Genomic DNA, 18,308 nt, shown 5'->3' with positions numbered 1-18,308 from the left:
TTTTCTAGAACCCATTCGCCTTGCCTTTAATGAATGACAGGCAGCCTACAGTCATCTTCCAGTATTTAAGGATTTTTCTATGTCCAAATCTACAGTCCACTTCGTTATACGCTTTGGAATTCCACGGATTTGGAAATAGGATTTTCAATGCGATTTCCAGAATAAAATTCCACGTTTAAAAAGAGTTTTCTTTACTAAATGGTGGACAAAGGGGCTTGACACCCCTAAACAGCAATAGGAAATTTTACAGAAGATCAAGGCTCATACTCAGGCCTGCTGGGAGGCTAGTCCAAAATTACTCCTAGCCACTCCAGTAATCCAAAATCCATTTGTCCAAATTCAGACTGAATTGCGACAAAAATATCCATAATTATCAGAACAAGAATTAATTGTTAAAAGTATGGATTTTATGAAAGAACAATTCCTACAGTCTATCTCCAGAGATGATGCTAGTATGCACTCTAGAACTAGCAGTCAAGGTCCAGAAGATTCCCTTTTTTTACTAGAATGGGCATAAAGCCCTGGAAATTCTGTATGATAGGGGTTAGAACCCCTGCCTCAGCTCCTTCTGCCTGGGCCACGGCCTCTACTGGACATTGTTTGGACCCTGCAAGTATTCACAGGTTAGAAAATCTGGAAGAGAATTAGTGTCTCCTTTGATATATTCTATATCGAAATCAAATATGGAAAGTTGGCCTTGCCAAGCCGCAAAAATTTGTTTTTGAGCTAAATTCTGAACATCTTTTTTGAAAATTTGTTTTGCTGCAGAACAATCAACTCGAATTAAAAATTTTTGATTTAATAAATCATCCTGGAATTTTAAGACACATTTAACAATAGCTAAACATTCTTGTTTAATGGTCGGATAGTTTTTTGCTGCTTTATTCCAAATTCCTGAAGTGAACCTTAAAAGTTGTTCTTTCTGTCTCTTGGGGTTAAACTGTTTAAGAATGCCCCCATAACCAAGGTTAGAGGCATTAGTTTCAACAATTTTCTTCCATTCTGGATGAGGTAAAGAAAGACATGGAAGAGTCTTGACTCTGGCCTTAATTTTTTGAACAGCTTCTGTATGTTCTAGACCCCAGAGTGGAAGATTTTTACGAAGTCTAGTGTACATATGAAAATCAATAGTACTGTAGGGGCTACTTCTTCTGTAGGTGCAGCACTCCAACCATCTATGAATCTTATCAAAATATGGATCCTTCCATTTAGGAGATCAAGATGAATCCTATCAAAATATGGATCCTTCCCCAATTTCCGAAATTCAAGCTAACTTTCAGGATGAGCCTTATACCATAAATAAAGTTCATTATGGTCAAAATACAAATCAAATGGCTCTTTCAGGACCTAGTCGATATTATTATCCTAGACCTACTCCTATGGATGTTCTTTATGAAGAAGACTTCCTCCAAAACCAGCGATCTTACCATACTAAAACCATTTATGAATGGAATATTGATGGTCTTTCTGAATATCAAATATATGAAATCCTCTAGCACATGCTTATGTTTGCAACAATTTGCAAACAAAATGAAAATACAGACCACCAAGTGGCCCGTTTTATTGTTAGCGGCTTTATAGGAATACTTAAAGGATGGTGGGATAATATTCTTGAAGAAGAACAAAAAGAAGAAATTTAACAACCACCAGACCCATTACAGATGAACTCACAGGTCTAGTTCGCAATGAACAAGATGCTGTTTATAGTCTTGTTAATACAATTGTCCTACACTTTGTCGGTGCCATTAGTGGCATTGAAGATTGTAGTTGGGAACTTTTATAGAAACTTAGATGCCCGTCTTTATCCCATTTCAGATGGTATAAAGATGTTTTCATGATGAAAGTATCCCGTCTATCTGATGCTAATTCAGAACATTGGAAGGCTAAGTTTATAGATGGTCTTTCCACTCTTTTTGCTGAAAGAGTACAGAAAAAATTACGGGATCGCCATAATCAACTAAGTATACCATACAGTAGATATACCTATGGCCAACTTATAGGTATTGTTACAGATGAAGGTCTTGCCTTATGCAATGATTTTAGATTACAACAGCAAATAAAACAACAAAATCTTACAAGACGAAAAGAATTAGGTGAATTTTGTGAACAATTCGTCTATGATACAAAACTCTAGTAACACAAATATGGAAAATCTTCAAAACATTAGTCCAAAAAATCCAGAAAATAAAAATCCTCGAAACAATATGTCCAGCAATAACAGCCTTTTAAATCTAAAGGCAAATCAAAACCATCTTACAGAAAACAAAATAAATCCTCCACTAAATGTTATAAATGTGGTCAAATAGGACATTATGCTAATCGTTGCAGAACTAAGATTCAACAAAAGCTCAATGAATTAGCTCTCGACGATGAAGTACAGCAACAAATTCTTCAGATGTTATTCGAAGACTCCAGTAGCTCAGGTTCAGATGGTGACCTTGCAGCATTGTATTCACTCGTAAAACTTATGCCTTCAACAAGGGTGAGGCATCCCTTTATACAGATAAACAAAGAAAACAAGATAAGGATGAGGAGGGTAGGTGGCGTGTCCTAGATGGTTGGAGTCGATCGTCCTTATCCTCTTCTGATTTCACTTTATCTTCAAGTGTCGGTAAAGGACAGCTGTATGGACAGCTGCGTAAGCAAAAGCTGGATTGGCTGACAAGGCATCTACTTTTGCCGAAAGTGATTGTACTGTATTTGTCTTCTTCTACTGACGTTTCTGGAAAGCTACTGAAGTGGAAGGATTTAAAAATGGAAGTTAATACTTTAAAAGTCAAAATTCGACATTTGCAAACTTCTAACATTGCTATTAATTCTGAAATCAAAAAGATTAATAGTAAGCTTAATCTGACTACAGATAAAGGATTGCTATTCCAGAATCCAGTAACAAGAATGATGAGAAAATTGAGCCTGACCATCTTATGCTCATGAATACAGTAACCTTTCAAAAGTGGTATATCAGGATCACGTGGAGTGGTGGGCTGGCTTTAAATATAAGGAAAATGACTTAGACCCTCACAAGAGCACCCCACAATCTATTATGACTGTTTTTTTTTCCCTCCAATCACTAGCTCCACGTATGTGTGGAGTGGTGGGAGTGGTGATTGGAAGGGGTGTCAATCACTGCCGTAAATATAAATAGTTGGAAGCAAGATTGTGGAAATCTTTATTGCTGGCAGTGGTGTGGTCGGTTTGAAAGAACGAGTGTAAATTCAATAATGCTCAGACAAATTTTGATGAGTTGCAGGAACTGATTAAAGTCAGAGTGGCCTTGTGGGTTAAAAGCAACGTTGAAGGGATTTGCTACTTTGTACAGGATGCTCACTTTCTCTCCATACAATCTTTCAACTCTTGAACTCACTTTCTCTCTCTTTAGAAATGCTCACAGCAGAGAGCTAGGCCAAAGGTCCAGCACAATGATGCACACCCACTTCTCTCTCTTTATAATTGAATTCTCCAATACACGTAACACATAGCAAGATGGGCCCCTTCTTCTTGACTTTGAAAAGCTTCTCACCAAGTAATGTACACTCTTACACTACAAGAATTTTCACTTTTAGCGACTAAAAATTTAGTCGCCAAAAGTCATTTTTTAGTCGCCTATAGTCTTTAGCGAATAAATTTTTTGGTCGGAAAATTAGTAGCCGAAGTGTAGTCGGGAAAGCTAATTGGCGACTGAACTTAATTTAGTCGCTAATAGGTTAGAAAATTAATTAAATAATAGATTTTTGCCGACTAAATATTTAGTCGCCAATAGGTTGAAAAATTAATTAAATAATACATTTTTGCCGACCAATTTTTTTGTCGCTACAAGCTAATTATTTAGTCGTGGAAAAATTTTTAGCTACTAATTTTTTTGGTCACCTAAAGCAAATACTAGTGTTTTGGCTACTAAAATTTTAGTTGCCTAAAGTCAATCTTTTTTGGCTACTAAAATTTTAGTTGGCAAATACTATTTCTTTTGGCTACTAAAAATTTAGTCGCCTAAACGTCTATATTTTTGGCTTCTAAATTTTTAGTCACCAAAAGTATTTTTATTCTTCAACTTTTTTTTTTAGCTACAAAATGTTTTAGTCGCCAAATGTTTGATTTTCTTTTGGCTACAAAACTTTTAGTAGCCAAAGGTTTCATTTTCTTTTGGCTACAAAACATTTAGTAGCCAAATGGTTGTTTTTCTTTTGCCTATAAAAAATTTAGTAGCCAAATGTTTGATTTTCTTTTGGCTACAAAACTTTTAGTAGCCAAATGTTTGTTTGTTTTTGTTTTGTTTTGTTTTGTTTTTTCCTTCTTATTGGCTACAAAACGTTTAGTCGGCAAAAACATGATATTATGTTTTATTGTAAATATTATAATGTGTCCATAAGCTGTCTGTATTTCATGCAACTTGTAATACGTATATAAATAAAATGATACATAAACTATCAATCATTCCACAATCTGCATCCGTATACAAAAAATAAATTACTTTAACTGTCCAAGTACATACAAACCAACTATTGTCCAAACTAAAATAATAATTCCATACAACATATAGAATCATACAAAAAGTAAAACCCTCCATATACAAAAATTACATTTACTATACCATGTGAAATGACCATTTGGCATGCTACAAATTACCATCGTAATCTGTACCACGACAAAAGGTGATGTATGTACCAAGCCAAAAATACATCTATGTATCACGACAAAAAATCATATATCTGTACGGCTTCAAAAGGTGATCTATCTACCATGCCAGTAATTATCTGTTCATGGCCAAAAGTTTTCTGTATCAGTAATAGTTAATTACACAAAAGTCGGAGACCAAAAAAGTATTATATTACTTCTATACAAAAGTACAATTTCTTCTCCATACACCAAAATATCTCTGCAAGTCCACGCAACAAAGGCATCTACAAAAAACCAAAAAAAACATTAGAATTGGACCCAAAAATGCTAAACTTCATGAATGAATTTGGGAACAAGTGACAAATAAAATTAAATGAGAGGCAACCTTCCATGATGAATCAATTATCAATCATTGTATAGTCTTTCTAAAGTCTTTTGTTATAAGGAACATTATTAAATGCAGAACAATCATTACTAAATCTTTCATTAGTAACATAAAGCTAATGTAACAAACTTCTATTTGTATGCAACATGTATCCAAATTCTGTGGCTAAACCAACATCAAAGCCCAATGTGAATAGAAAGTATTCTTTTTACCAACTTCCTCATTATTTGTTTGCAAAAGGCACTTGAATCATTAGATTGGATATAAAACCATCGGTGATTATTAATGTATGTCAGTGCCATTTCAGAAAGGATATTAGAACATGTGATGAAAATAATAACAAAAATAAATTTCAATCATAAATGGAAATATGTAGAAATATATGTTGAGACACCTATAAATGGTTCATCAAAGAAAGAATACTTGATTTCTCATGACGCACATGGCCTCAGAAACACCATGAGCATGCTTCATACTTGTATGAAAGTTTAAATATAATACAACATACGTGTGTATGTTCAAAAAATTAGCAAGTTTAAAACAAGGCGTAAATTGAGTTCATATTGGTTTCTGAATATTTTTCCCATAATTTTCCATTACTATACATCTCCAATACATTCTGTCAGTTGTCACAAGTCCTATTTGTAATGGGGAAGCTGCCCGTGAGAGTTAGACGGAGGTTCGGGGGCTGTTTTGAAGTTTCACCCCCGAAACGTCCTTTTTCGACTAAGTTTTCGGCGTATTCGGCTCTAAATCCCTACTTACGAGTCCGAATAACATTCCGTCAGTTGTCATAAGTCATAATTGGCATGGGAAAGGTGTTCGTGTCGTCCACATGGCGATTCCGGGGCTGTTTTGAATTTTAGCTCTCGAAACACCATTTTTCGACTAAGTTTTGGGCGTATTCGTCTCTAAATCCCAACCTATTGGTCCAAATAACATTCCGTCAGTTGTCACAAGTGCTATTTGGCATGGGGAAGGTGTTTGTGTCTGCCACACGACGGTTTCGGGGCTGTTTTGAATTTTCGCCCCCGAAACGCCATTTTTCGACTAAGTTTTGGGCGTATTCGACTCTAAATCCCAACATATGGGTCCGCATAACATTCCGTCACTTGCAACAAGTCATATTTAGCATGGGGAAGCTGTTCGTGTTGGCCACACAACGGTTCGGGGGCTTTTTTCAATTTTCACCCCCAAAACGCCTTTTTTCGACTAAGTTTTGGACGTATTCGGCTTTAAATCCGAACATATGTGTCTGAATAACATTCCGTCACTAGCAACAAGTCATATTTAGCATGGGGAGGCTGTTCGTGTTGGCCACACGACCGTTTGGGGACTGTTTTCAATTTTCACCCCTGAACGCCCTTTTTAACATTTCGTCAGTTGTCATAGGTCATAGTTGGTATGGGAAAGGTGTTCGTGTCTTCCACACGGCGGTTCCGGGGTTGTTTTGAATTTTTGCCCTCGAAACGCCCTTTTTCAACTAAGTTTTGGGCGTATTCGGCTCTAAATCCCAATCTACGAGTCCGAATAACATTCCGTCAGTTGTCACAAGTCCTATTTGGCATGGGAAAGGTGTTCGTTTCGGCCGCATGGGGGTTCAAGGGCTGTTTTGAATTTTTGCCCCTGAAAGGCCGTTTTTCGACTAAGTTTTGGCATATTCGTCTCTAAATCCCAACCTACGGGTCCGAATAACATTCTGTCAGTTGTCATAAGTGCTATTTGGCATGGGGAAGGTGTTCGTGTCAGCCACACAGCGGTTCCGAGGCTATTTTGAATTTTCACCCCCGAAACGCCATTTTTCGACTAAGTTTTGGGCATATTTGGCTCTAAATCCCAACCTACGGGTCTGAATTACATTCCGTCAGTTGTCACAAGTCTTATTTGGCATGGGAAAGGTGTTCGTTTTGGCCCCACGGTGGTTCAAGGGCTGTTTTGAATTTTTTCCCCCAAAAGGCCATTTTTCAACTAAGTTTTGGCATATTCGTCTTTAAATCCCAACCTACGGGTCCGAATAATATTCCTTCAGTTGTCACAAGTCCTATTTGGCATGGGGAAGGTGTTCGTGTCGTCCACATGACTGTTCGGGGGCTGTTTTCAATTTTCGCCCCCGAAACGCCATTTTTCGACTAAGTTTTGGGCATATTCTGCTCTAAATCCCAACATATGGGTCCGAATAATATTCCGTCACTTGTAACAAGTCATATTTAGCATGGGGAAGCTGTTTGTGTCGGCCACACGGCGGTTCGGGGGCTGTTTTCAATTTTCACCCCTGAAACGCCCCTTTTCGACTAAGTTTTCGGCGTTTTCGGCTATAAATCCCTACTTACGAGTCCGAATAACATTCCGTCAGTTGTCACAAGTCATATTTGGCATGGGGAAGCGGTTCGTGTTGGCCACACTACAGTTCGGGGGCTGTTTTGAATTTTCACACCCGAAACGCCCTTTTTCGACTAAGTTTTGGGCGTATTCGGCTCTAAATCCCAACATATGGGTCCGAATAACATTCCGTCACCTGTAACTTCTCCAAGACTGAAATTTAAGTATTATGCGGTGATGAGAGGCATTGTTATTTAGGTCCAATGGCTGAAGCACTATGGGAAACTTTTATCAGAGATTATCCTTCTCATTACCTAGCTTTAATGGAATTAGGACCAAATATCAACAATTTTACAAACAAAATTGCTTCTTTGTAAGATTGAGACATATACAAAATTACTATATGTATGTCCTTTATTTTGTAGTAAGATTGAGACTCCCTTAAGTTATTTAAATGATCCCCTGAGTATAGACAATCTAGGTCAACCTTTAAGAATCCTAGAAACACTCAGAAATGGAAACAAGGTGGTCAATCTAGATCAAGAACATTTATAGTGTTTGTACTATTATAGACCCTACTGATATGTATAATTATGTTGAAGGAGCTGACGATGATTCAGATTGTGAACCTTGTCAATCAAATGGTCTACATGTTCTGACCAATAAGTTAAATTATTATCTTGACCAATCAACCACATTTAATCCTTACGAACAAAAACGACTAAGTTTACCCCTTTTTCTTCCTCAAAAGAGTTCAAGTTAAATACATATTGTGAACATCGTTGGATACCTGAAAAAGGTAATTCTAGCCAACCTTGCCATATTTGTCTTAACTACCCAGCACCAAAATTACGGACCCAATGCACAAAACGTTTTTTTGAAGGCTGTATTAAATGTATAGAAAATAAATACCAATGTATTATACCTAACAAACGTGATGTCTCTTGTTATGGTATACCCAACGCTGGTATCAACACTTATTGTCTCACAGAGAGTAGTGTAGATTAGTAATGTCATTAACATTTCGACCTTCTTGTTTCTTCAACAACCTCTTCATCTTGCTGATGGCACTAGAATGTGGGAGTGTCCTGTTTTTTTCCCGATTTCGACTAATAGTGAAAGTGGTCTGGACACATCTATGGTTGGATCAGGAATTAAACATGTGCTCAAGTTGAGTTAAGATGATACCAAACATGATTACTACACTATAGGAACATATAACCTGAATAAAGATATCTATATCCCAGATAAAGGATCGGTAGATGGCGATTCGGGATTAAGATATGATTATGGGAAGTTCTACGCTTCGAAAACATTTTTTGACAGTGTTAAGCAACGTAGGATCTTGTGGGGTTGGATTAACGAATCTTTGCCTCAACCTGAATACATCAAGCAAGGGTGGTCTGGAGTTCAGGTAATAATTACATTACGAGAATTGTTATATAGGAAAATCATAAATATTTTACTGACATTTTTGCCGTTTGCATGGCTTCTTGTATTCATTACTTTTAAGTGATTCCAAATAAGAAATCACGTTTTTTTATAAATATATATATGTTTTGAAGGCAATTTCGAGGAACATTTGGCTAGATAAATCAAGAAAGCAATTGGTGCAATGGCCAATGTCAGAGATTGAAACACTACGCATGAACCAAGTAGACTTGCCTAGCAAACTTGTCAAGGGTAGATCAATGCTTGGAATTTCATCTATCACAGCAGCACAAGTGAGTTTCTTCTTTTGCTCCATATATATATATATGAATAAATACTGGATTCAACATGTTATCAATGGCCATTAAAAATTTCTAGACAATGTGCAGTAGAACTGATCTCATCTCTCATTTAAGAGCAACTTCAACATTTGACAATAAGTTTTTCAAATTCATCTTCAATTGTGTGTTATTTCCAATGGCACAAAGTTTGACAAAATATTAAAATTTGACATAACTTTTTTCTATATCTTTCTCATGATGGGATTCAAAAATGACATTTATATTTAAATTTTATGTAGAAAATAAAATAATATAAACATTTATATTATTGAAACAACATTGTTAAATTATGATCTTTTGACGGTGTGACTTGGTAAAAATTGATTTTGACATTTTCATTTGGACACCATCCATACATTAGAGATGCTCTATCAGTTAATTGGTCTACACTGGCCCCTATTTGGTGCATTACATATTAGTCCATGTAGCCAGCGATAGTTAGTAAACTTTTTTTTTTGAACAACCGATTAGAGAGAAATAAAGGAGTAAGAAGATGCATAGCATAGTGATATGACTCGAACTTAGCAAAATAATAATAATAATGATGTAATAAAAAGGAGAAGAATAAGGGTAGTTCATTTATGTTATACTATTATAATTATATGCTAAAATATATTTTTTTCTCATTTTCTTTACTATACTTTTTTTTACAGGCAGATGTGGAGATATCATTTTCAGTACTAGGAATTGAAAAGGCAGAAGTGATGGATTCAAGTTGGACAAACCCACAATTGTTATGCAGCCAAAAGGATGCATCAATTAAAGGTGGGCTTGGACCATTTGGATTAAAGGTGTTAGCTTCAAAGGATTTGAAAGAACATACATCTGTGTTTTTTAGAATTTTCAAAGCTCAAAGCAATAAGCATGTGGTGCTTATGTGCAGTGATCAGAGCAGGTTTCTCTCTGCTCTGTTTGTCAATGATTTTTTATTATTAAATTCGTATGTTCTTTGTTTTAATATACTTTCTCAATTATTAACTTAGATAAGAATATCGCGATATATATGATTTAATAGTTGAGAGTGTATTAAAATAAAAAGACAATAATTTGGAAACACATAATTTTGTGTTCTTTCTCTAAGTTCCTCAGCTTGTCTCTCTTACCTAATCTAATTTTAGAGATTTTAACATTTTTATTGAATAATTAACAGGTCTTCACTAAATTCTCACACTGCATCACCATCTTGATTATTGTTCCATATCAAACATCAACCAAATTTCATTCACTCTGTTCTCAAACTGAAATGGTGAATTGTACTGAGCGATAGTGTACTCCGTGGCAATCTTAAAGCCATGGCTTTTGTCAATGGCAGCCGACCAAACGGTGCTTGAAAGACTGGCATGCAAGGCAGCAGCTTCTTCTCTGACATCAGAGTCGGATACGAATAAAAAAAAAACCAAAAAAAAAAAAAAAAACCCCCTAAATGTAGAACAAAAATCATAAACCATTTACCTACGGGTCCAATATTGAAAGCCTCTGCATCAAATAAAAAAAAACCCCCCAAAAAAACCCCCCCAAATAATCATACAAAAATCATAAACCATTTACTCGTTTCCCATAAATGAAACTCATAAATCAAACTCAAACAGGGAAATAGAAGAAGGAAGAGAGAGAGAGAGAGAGAGAGAGAGAGAGAGAAACCTGAATCAAATTAAATGGGTGTCAGACGATGTACCTTTGCTGGTTCGGGGGCTCTGCGCAACGGTGGCCGATGGTTAGTCGATGAGAGGAGATGATCGATGGGCTATGGATGGGAGGAGATGATCGATGGGCTGTCGATGAGAGGAGATGATCGATGGGCTGTGGACGAGAGTAAGAGTAAGAGGGGTTTCCTTTGGTGTATTCAACACATACAGAGAAACAAAAAAATAAGTAAAAGGAAACATAGAAAATACGCGGTAGTATTTTAATCTTCCCACCAAAATTTTGTTGGTTTTATTGGCGACAAAATCAATTTAGTCACTAAAATCAATTTCGTAGCCACATATTTTTATAGGACGACTAAAAAAATTTTTCGTCGTTAAAATAAATTTTTACCGACAAAAGATTTGTCGCCAAACATAAATACCAAACATTTTGCGCAAAAATGAGTTTATGGCGACTAAAAAAAATTTAGTAGCCAAACACCATAACTAACGCTAATTAAAATGTTCGCTAGTCGCCTAATACGTAAGTTTTTAGCGACTAATTTAATTTTTAGTCGCCAATAAGTACATTACAGTGACTAAAAAAATTTAGTAGGCAATAAACACAACTAACGACGACTAAAATGTTTATTAGTCGCCTATTACGTAAGTTTTTAGCGACTAATTTATTTTTTACTCGCCAATAAGCACTTTATAGTGACTAAAAAAAGTTAGTAGCTAATTTTTGAACCAATCGCGACTAATCCCAATTTTAGTCGCCAGAGGTATAGGTTTTGACGACTAAATTAATTTTAGTCGCTAAAATTAGTTGCCAAAATTGCAAATCCTTGTAGTGTTAGCACGATGCACAAATATACACACACACTTTCATGACATCACAGCACACAGGTGCACAACTCCTATGAGCTCCAACACGACACCTACATGCACACCTACAAAGATTTTTCAGCACACCCACACCCATGCCTACACCCACATACACCCTCAAGTTACAGACCATTTCACAATTCAATTTTTGATTAAATTTAATTTAACTAGGCAACACTTAGTATTAGTAAATCTTGATTAACACATAATGTAATTAATCATAACTAATTTCAAATCGCACATAATTTAATTAGTTTAATTGACTTCAATTAAGGCCCAATTAATTATAATTAATTTTTACTAATCTGAATCAAATTTTTAATCAAACTCTCAAAAGGCCCCAAATATCAAATTAAACTTATTGCCATAATCAATTTTTGTTTCTCAAATTTCCAAGGCCTTCAATTTCATAGCAAACTCAAAATCTCCGTCAATAAATTACATATTCAAATTGGACACTTTACAAGTAAATTTAATTCATAATAATCATAATTCTTGTTCCCCATAACTTAATTAACTTCCTTAACTCCAATTCGGACCCAATAAATCAAATCTCAATTTTATTAAATTGAATCGAATATTTAATTAAACCCTCATATGGTCTGAAACGTGAGATTAAACTGATTCAACTCTTCAATTTTACCTCCTTAACCATTTGGACGTTCGATTTCGAATTCTAAAATAAATTCTTAATACAATCATATACGAATCAGATTCCATAATTCTCATAAATCCCAAACTAAATTAGAATAATGACTAATGAAAATTCAAATCTTCTTAATTAATTATATGTAAAATATTATACATGATGGAATCATTACAATCCATGAAATTTGGAAAGAAATGGGTTTTGAAGAAGAATGTGGGTTATATGTATGATCATGAAAGATTTCATCTTTTTGGCTTGAATGTTTGAAATTCTTGCATACATGAAAGCTTTTTAATTGAGGATTTATATCCTGCATGATTTCAGAAACTTCATGAGATTATGTTTTCAATTTCATGTTTTGTTCTTCAAAAGAAAAAGAAGTTGGAAAATCTTTGCATGCATGAGATTAAATTCCAGTTTTGCTTACATTGTTGAGTTTTATGTAAATGATTTTCTAAAGGGTCATACATTGGTATTTTTCAAGTGTTTTCATGTTTTCAAGAAAGCCATGCATGATCCCCACGTCTTGGAGCAAAGTTTGGAAGCTCAAATCTTCAATTTCAAACCTAGAATTTTTACAGATCATTCGAGCGACCAATTGGTGGCTAGAGTGAACTTTCGACCCATCCAGTATTTTTACAGACAATGCAGTCCGCTTGTGACGACCCCACCGCGTATAATAATTAGCATTCAATTAATTAAATAGATTTGAATTTTAATTGCCCATTATTTTCTAATTTAATTTGGATTTATGAAAATTGTGGAGACTAATTCGTATATGATTCTATTAAGGATTTATTTTGGAACTCGAAATTGAAAACCTAAATGGCTCAAGAGAATATAATTGGTGAATTGAATTATTTTAATTTCGGGTATCGGACCATATGAGAGTTTAACTAAATATTCGATTCAATTTAGTAAAATTAAGATTTAATCAATTGGGTCTAAATTGGAATTAATTAAGGTATGAGAATTGGGAATTACAATTGTTATGAATTAAATTTAATTATGATGTGTTCAATTGAGTATGTAATTTAGTAATGGAGATTTTGAGTTTGATCCAAAATTGAAGGCCTTAATGATTTAAGAAACCAAAATTTAGGATAAAAATAAGCTTAATTTGATATTTGGAGCCTTTTGGGAGTTTGATTAAAAAATTATTTTAGAATGAGAAATTTAAATATAATTAATTGGGCTATAATGGAAGTCAAATTAGACTGGTTAAATTATGTGAAATTTGTGATTAATTATGATTAATTTAATTATGTGCTAATCAAGATTTATTAACACTGAGTATTGCGTAATTAAATTAATCTTAATTATAAATTAAATTATGAAATAATCTAGAATTGAGGGTGTATATGGGTGTGGGTGTATTAAGCAAATCAGTGGGTGTTTGTGTGTGTGTATAAGTGTTGTGTTGGAAGCTCAATATTGTGGGCACGTGTGCTTGAGGTGCCACCAAGAGAGGGTGAGATTGTGTACCTCTTAATATGGAATGAGAAGGAAAATGAATTCATTCATGTGTATGTGCTGGAAGGAACAGAGCAGAGAGAGAGAGAGAGAGAGAGAGAGAGAGAGAGAGAGAGAGAGAGAGAGAGAGAGAGAGAGAGAGAGAGAGAGAGAGAGAGAGAGAGAGAGAGAGAGAGCAACTATATGTGTTGGAATGGAGAAGGAAAGTAAGGGCAAAACTTGGAAAAAGTGAAGAATTGAAGAGAGACTCAAGAAATTGTGAAGAAACTCATCAAATTGAAGGTTTTAGGAAAGAAATTAAAGCTTAAATCTTATAGATAAATTATCTAGAAGCTGAAATTAAGAGGTAATTAGATTCAATTTCATGAAATGAAAAATAAATTAGCAAGAAAATGAGTTAGTGTAGCTTGCTTTTTGTGCTCCTTTTGGATACGATAGCCCTATAGTTCAGACTCCCGTGGTTTTGAATCTAATCTCACAAGTGCAATGTGAAATAGATAAACACAAAAGAGTCCAAATCCGGCAAATCTTTGGAAAAATCGATTTTGAATCAAAAATGCCAAATATGGACCGCTTTGCCAGATTAGAGAGTCACCACCTAAATATTTTTGAAAAATTTAGGAAACTCATTGCTCATGCCAAAGGTCACGTGTCCGTTATCACCAAAGTGTCTCGACTTGGGAACTTAGGTACGAGAGGGGAAGTTCATGAATTGAGCACCCCAGTTGCCCGATCAAAGATCGGCCTCTACAAATCGTGATGTGATTTTTATTTACATTATATGCTCTTGTGGGCTTAAAACATGATTTTACCACTTCGCAAAGTGGGCTTCAAACTCACATTCAATGAATTGTTCCAATTCAAGCAATCAAGCCTTCACCCACAGGCATTCATGCAGTTAATCAATTAAGCAAATAGCCTCATGGCAAGCATACGAAACATGGTAACACTCACACTCATGCAAGTATGCTAAAGCGTAAAACTTATAGTGTACTCCAAGCTAAAACAAAAGCTACTTAGAAATCATGCATGATCCTAACTATGTTAAGATGCCTAATGCAACACATGCAATAATGCAACTAATAGGCTCGGCTATCTAGGATGGCATATGAATGCGACAATTTGATAACATGCTTTGAAACACGTATTCAAATAGGTGTTGAAATACAATACAGTTTGAATGATGCGCGAGCCTCGGTGCATGCAAGACAAATGAATGATGTAAACATGCCAGCATAAGGTATGCTAATTGAAAATGACCCTAATCTAACCATTGAAAGCGGATAAATAAAAGGGAGAAAGACGTGGGGTTGGAAGACATGCACACACACATGCACGCTTATTACAATATTGCGCCCTCTCGAAGGAGGGTCCGAATAAATAAGCTAAGCTAATCTAAGCTAAGCTAAGCTAACTAATCTAATTAAACTAATTAGACTAATTATTACAACACTTAACTAATTAGCACACTAATTAATTAAATTATAAAACCAATGCTAACTAATAAGTAAAGATTAAATTACACTACTTCAGCTCTGCTTCAGAAACTTGAACATGCATGCATTCGGTTTCTCACCCTGAAAAGCCCACCGATTTGCTCTTGAGAGGCTCTGTTTGCAGGGTTATTCCAAGAACTCTTTGCTCTGCCATACCAATTCCATGCTGACGATTTCACCAGTGGCCTACTGACCATGAGAAGCTACTACCGGCCAAAGAGAGGCACTGCCGGCCAAGGATGAAGCCATGCCGGCCATTAATGAAGCACTGCCAGCCACTGGTGTGCTGAATCACCATTCTGCAACAGAGCTCAAACAGAGGAAATTTGAGGGTTTTTCTTGGACATGTTTGTACTACACCCTCTCATTATCATCTCAAAACATCAAAGGAGAGGAGCTATTGGGACTAAGACCACCAATCAAGCATCTCAATGCATGATGGCCAAGGATCCAACTTGTACACATTCAATAAATGCACAAAACACAGACTCAAGGACCACTACCTTATCATGGATGATCAAAGGCAATGAAGACAAAGGGGGTTGGCTCACTTTCATCACTGAGTATGAAATAGACCAATCCACCTTGTGTTCAATATAACGTCTGATTGAACACAATGCAATGCAAATGCAACATGCTTATCTTGGCATGTTTTACTTGATTTAATTCTTGTTTACACATTTTAAGTTACCAAACCATTCTTTAATTGATTTGTCCAATGTGAAAGTCCTCTAATGAGAGAGAGGTCAATCAAAAGATGACTTAAGACGTGAGAGAGACCATGCCTTTGACTAAGAGGAACCCTCAAAAGAGGGTTAAAGCCATTTAAACACAAGCCTTAGTCTCAAGCTTAAAAACAACTTTAAGGCTAACCAATCCTCAAAACAAATAGAAAAAGGAAGAAATGAGGGAGGTGGCAGAATTTCATTGTTGAAATGGCATGAAACACAAGACTATAATATGCAAACAACTCATGTACAATATGTTAGAGACTTAGGCATTAAAACGAGTGAAGAGCTTTACACTAGAACCATGCAACACCAAGCGCAAATGGCCAAACCAGCTCTGAACAGACCTCAAACATGCCAAAATAGAGGCTAAAATGTGCTGAGATGGTAGCATGAAAAGCAAGAAAATCATGTTCATGTATTGGCTCACAAATAAGGCATAAAACACAACTCTCAAAAGTAATGAAAGAGTGGAATATGTGAGAGTGTGACAGATTTATAAGCACTGAAATCACATGCTAAATGATGCCAAAACATGCAATCATCACATACACAACATGTTAGAGGCCTTAAAACACCAAGCTAGTAGGGGCCCTTGCACTACAACCATGCATAACAAGTCTCACATGACCAAGGTCACTCAAAATAGAGTTAAAGCATGCTAATTCAGTGGCGAAAACATGTTGGAATCAAACTAACACGAGCTAGGATGATAGGCTAAATCATCAAGTATGTTAGGCTAGTAAGCATGATTGCACTACAAGTACAAAAAACAAGTAACAAGTGACACAACCAGCCAAAAACAGAGTTGAAGCATGTCAAAACAAAGCCGAAAGCATGCTTGAACTAAGCTACAAAAAGGGTAGAAAAACATGCTAAACTATTAGGCCATCTAGACATGCAACCAAGATACAAGGAGGGGAGGCCACCCCCTCCAATTTTGGACCTCAAAACCAAGTTTTTACCACTGAAAACCTCTGAGTTTCAGTGGTAGAAAGGCCAAACAAAGGTTGTTTCAAAAGCTTAGAAAGATGGCTCAAAAGGCTTTACAAGCCAAAGAGCCAAGGGAGGAAACCACCCCTTAACCACACCAGGCTTAAACCAACATTTTAAGACCTTAAAAACAGAACTTTTTAGAGGCTAAAACCAACTTTAAAGTAGCATACAAAGGTGGCCAAGCAATGAACTAAAACAAGGCTTAAAAGAGGTAAATCCTTACCCTTGAAGCACAACAACAAATCAACAAGAGTTCCAAGCTAAAACCACTCTAAGAAGTTCAAACAAGGCCTCCAAGAACCTCAGCCCCAAGGTGAAGGTGTTTGGCTAAGGGTGCTAGTGCAAATGTGTAGAGAAAGCTCACTTTCAAGCATAAAATATAGAGAGAGAGGATTCTAGAGAGAGAGAGAGAGGGAGAAAGCTTGCTCAGCAAAATTTTGTAACCCTTTGCATGCATATAGATGAGCTCTATATATAGAAGATACAGAGGCTTCTTGTAAAGATCCAACCATCCACGTGCAAGCAGATGGGCTCATCTGTGCAAACAGTTGTCAAAATATCTACAAAAATATCTACTAATGCATTAGTGGTCGGCCGACCATTAGTGATGGCCGGCAGTGCCTCATTGATGGCCGGTAGACGTCATTAATGGCCGGCAGAGCCCAATCATGGCCGGCAGTGCACCACAAACAACAAGCTGGAAGGACCAAAACATGATCCAAAAATGAGAAAGAATGGATGCAGGGTTTGTAAAGCTCAAACTTGTGGCATTTCACCGCGGATTTCGAGTGCTCAACGAGCAATCATACTTGACACTAGATGTACCTGCAAGGACATCCAAGTCTTGAGGATGGTCAAAAATGGAGTGTCTACAGTTGCCCATCTTTGACAGAACTCGAAAGTCATGAAATGACGTGAGTAAATGTCAAAGCCCAGAGACGACCCATTCTGGACAAGGCCGAAGACTTAGAAAAACATTCATGATAACAATATATAGACGTGCCCGCAGGCTGGGGCAAAATGCAAATGACATGCATGATGCAAGAGCATAACTTATGATTATGCAAGGAAAGTTGTAATGAAGCATTCGAATGCAAGTATCATGCAAAGAAAATGCGACATTGAAATCTCACACATGAGAAGAAGTAAACAAATAAACACGCCACGTATGAGAATCACAAATCAAACCGCATTTCATGCAGAAAGGATGTAAGAAAATTATGCAATCTTAATTGCGCCTCATGCAGGAAAGGCCAAAAGCGACTGTCGGGCGTGCCCAAAGTCTCAAACAAAACACATCCTTGGACGTCACACGCGAGAGGAGAAAAAAAAGTGGTGTAAACACCGGAGGGTGGTATAAACA

At 36.2% G+C, this 18,308-nt stretch overlaps 2 long non-coding RNA genes across 3 annotated transcripts; both read right to left on the bottom strand.

Annotated features, from left to right (window-relative positions):
• Window positions 1-4,451: 4,451 nt before the first annotated feature.
• Window positions 4,452-11,128, bottom strand: LOC114306392 (uncharacterized). 2 transcript variants are annotated; one of them, XR_014346250.1, is made up of 2 exons: window positions 10,732-11,128; window positions 4,452-4,898 (listed from the first exon to the last, which is right to left on the bottom strand). It is a non-coding gene; the product is annotated as an uncharacterized LOC114306392 (long non-coding RNA). The 2 variants fall into 2 exon arrangements; XR_003644689.2 differs by having other exon boundaries at window positions 10,766-11,128.
• On the bottom strand, window positions 10,093-10,723 carry LOC145804474 (uncharacterized). The gene is made up of 2 exons (XR_014346251.1): window positions 10,543-10,723; window positions 10,093-10,452 (listed from the first exon to the last, which is right to left on the bottom strand). It is a non-coding gene; the product is annotated as an uncharacterized LOC145804474 (long non-coding RNA).
• Window positions 11,129-18,308: the final 7,180 nt, after the last annotated feature.

This window comes from Camellia sinensis, chromosome 12, assembly GCF_055761805.1.
Source record: "Camellia sinensis isolate YWXY chromosome 12, ASM5576180v1, whole genome shotgun sequence".
NCBI lineage: Eukaryota > Viridiplantae > Streptophyta > Magnoliopsida > Ericales > Theaceae > Camellia > Camellia sinensis.
This window is presented reverse-complemented; position numbering and strand designations above follow the sequence as displayed.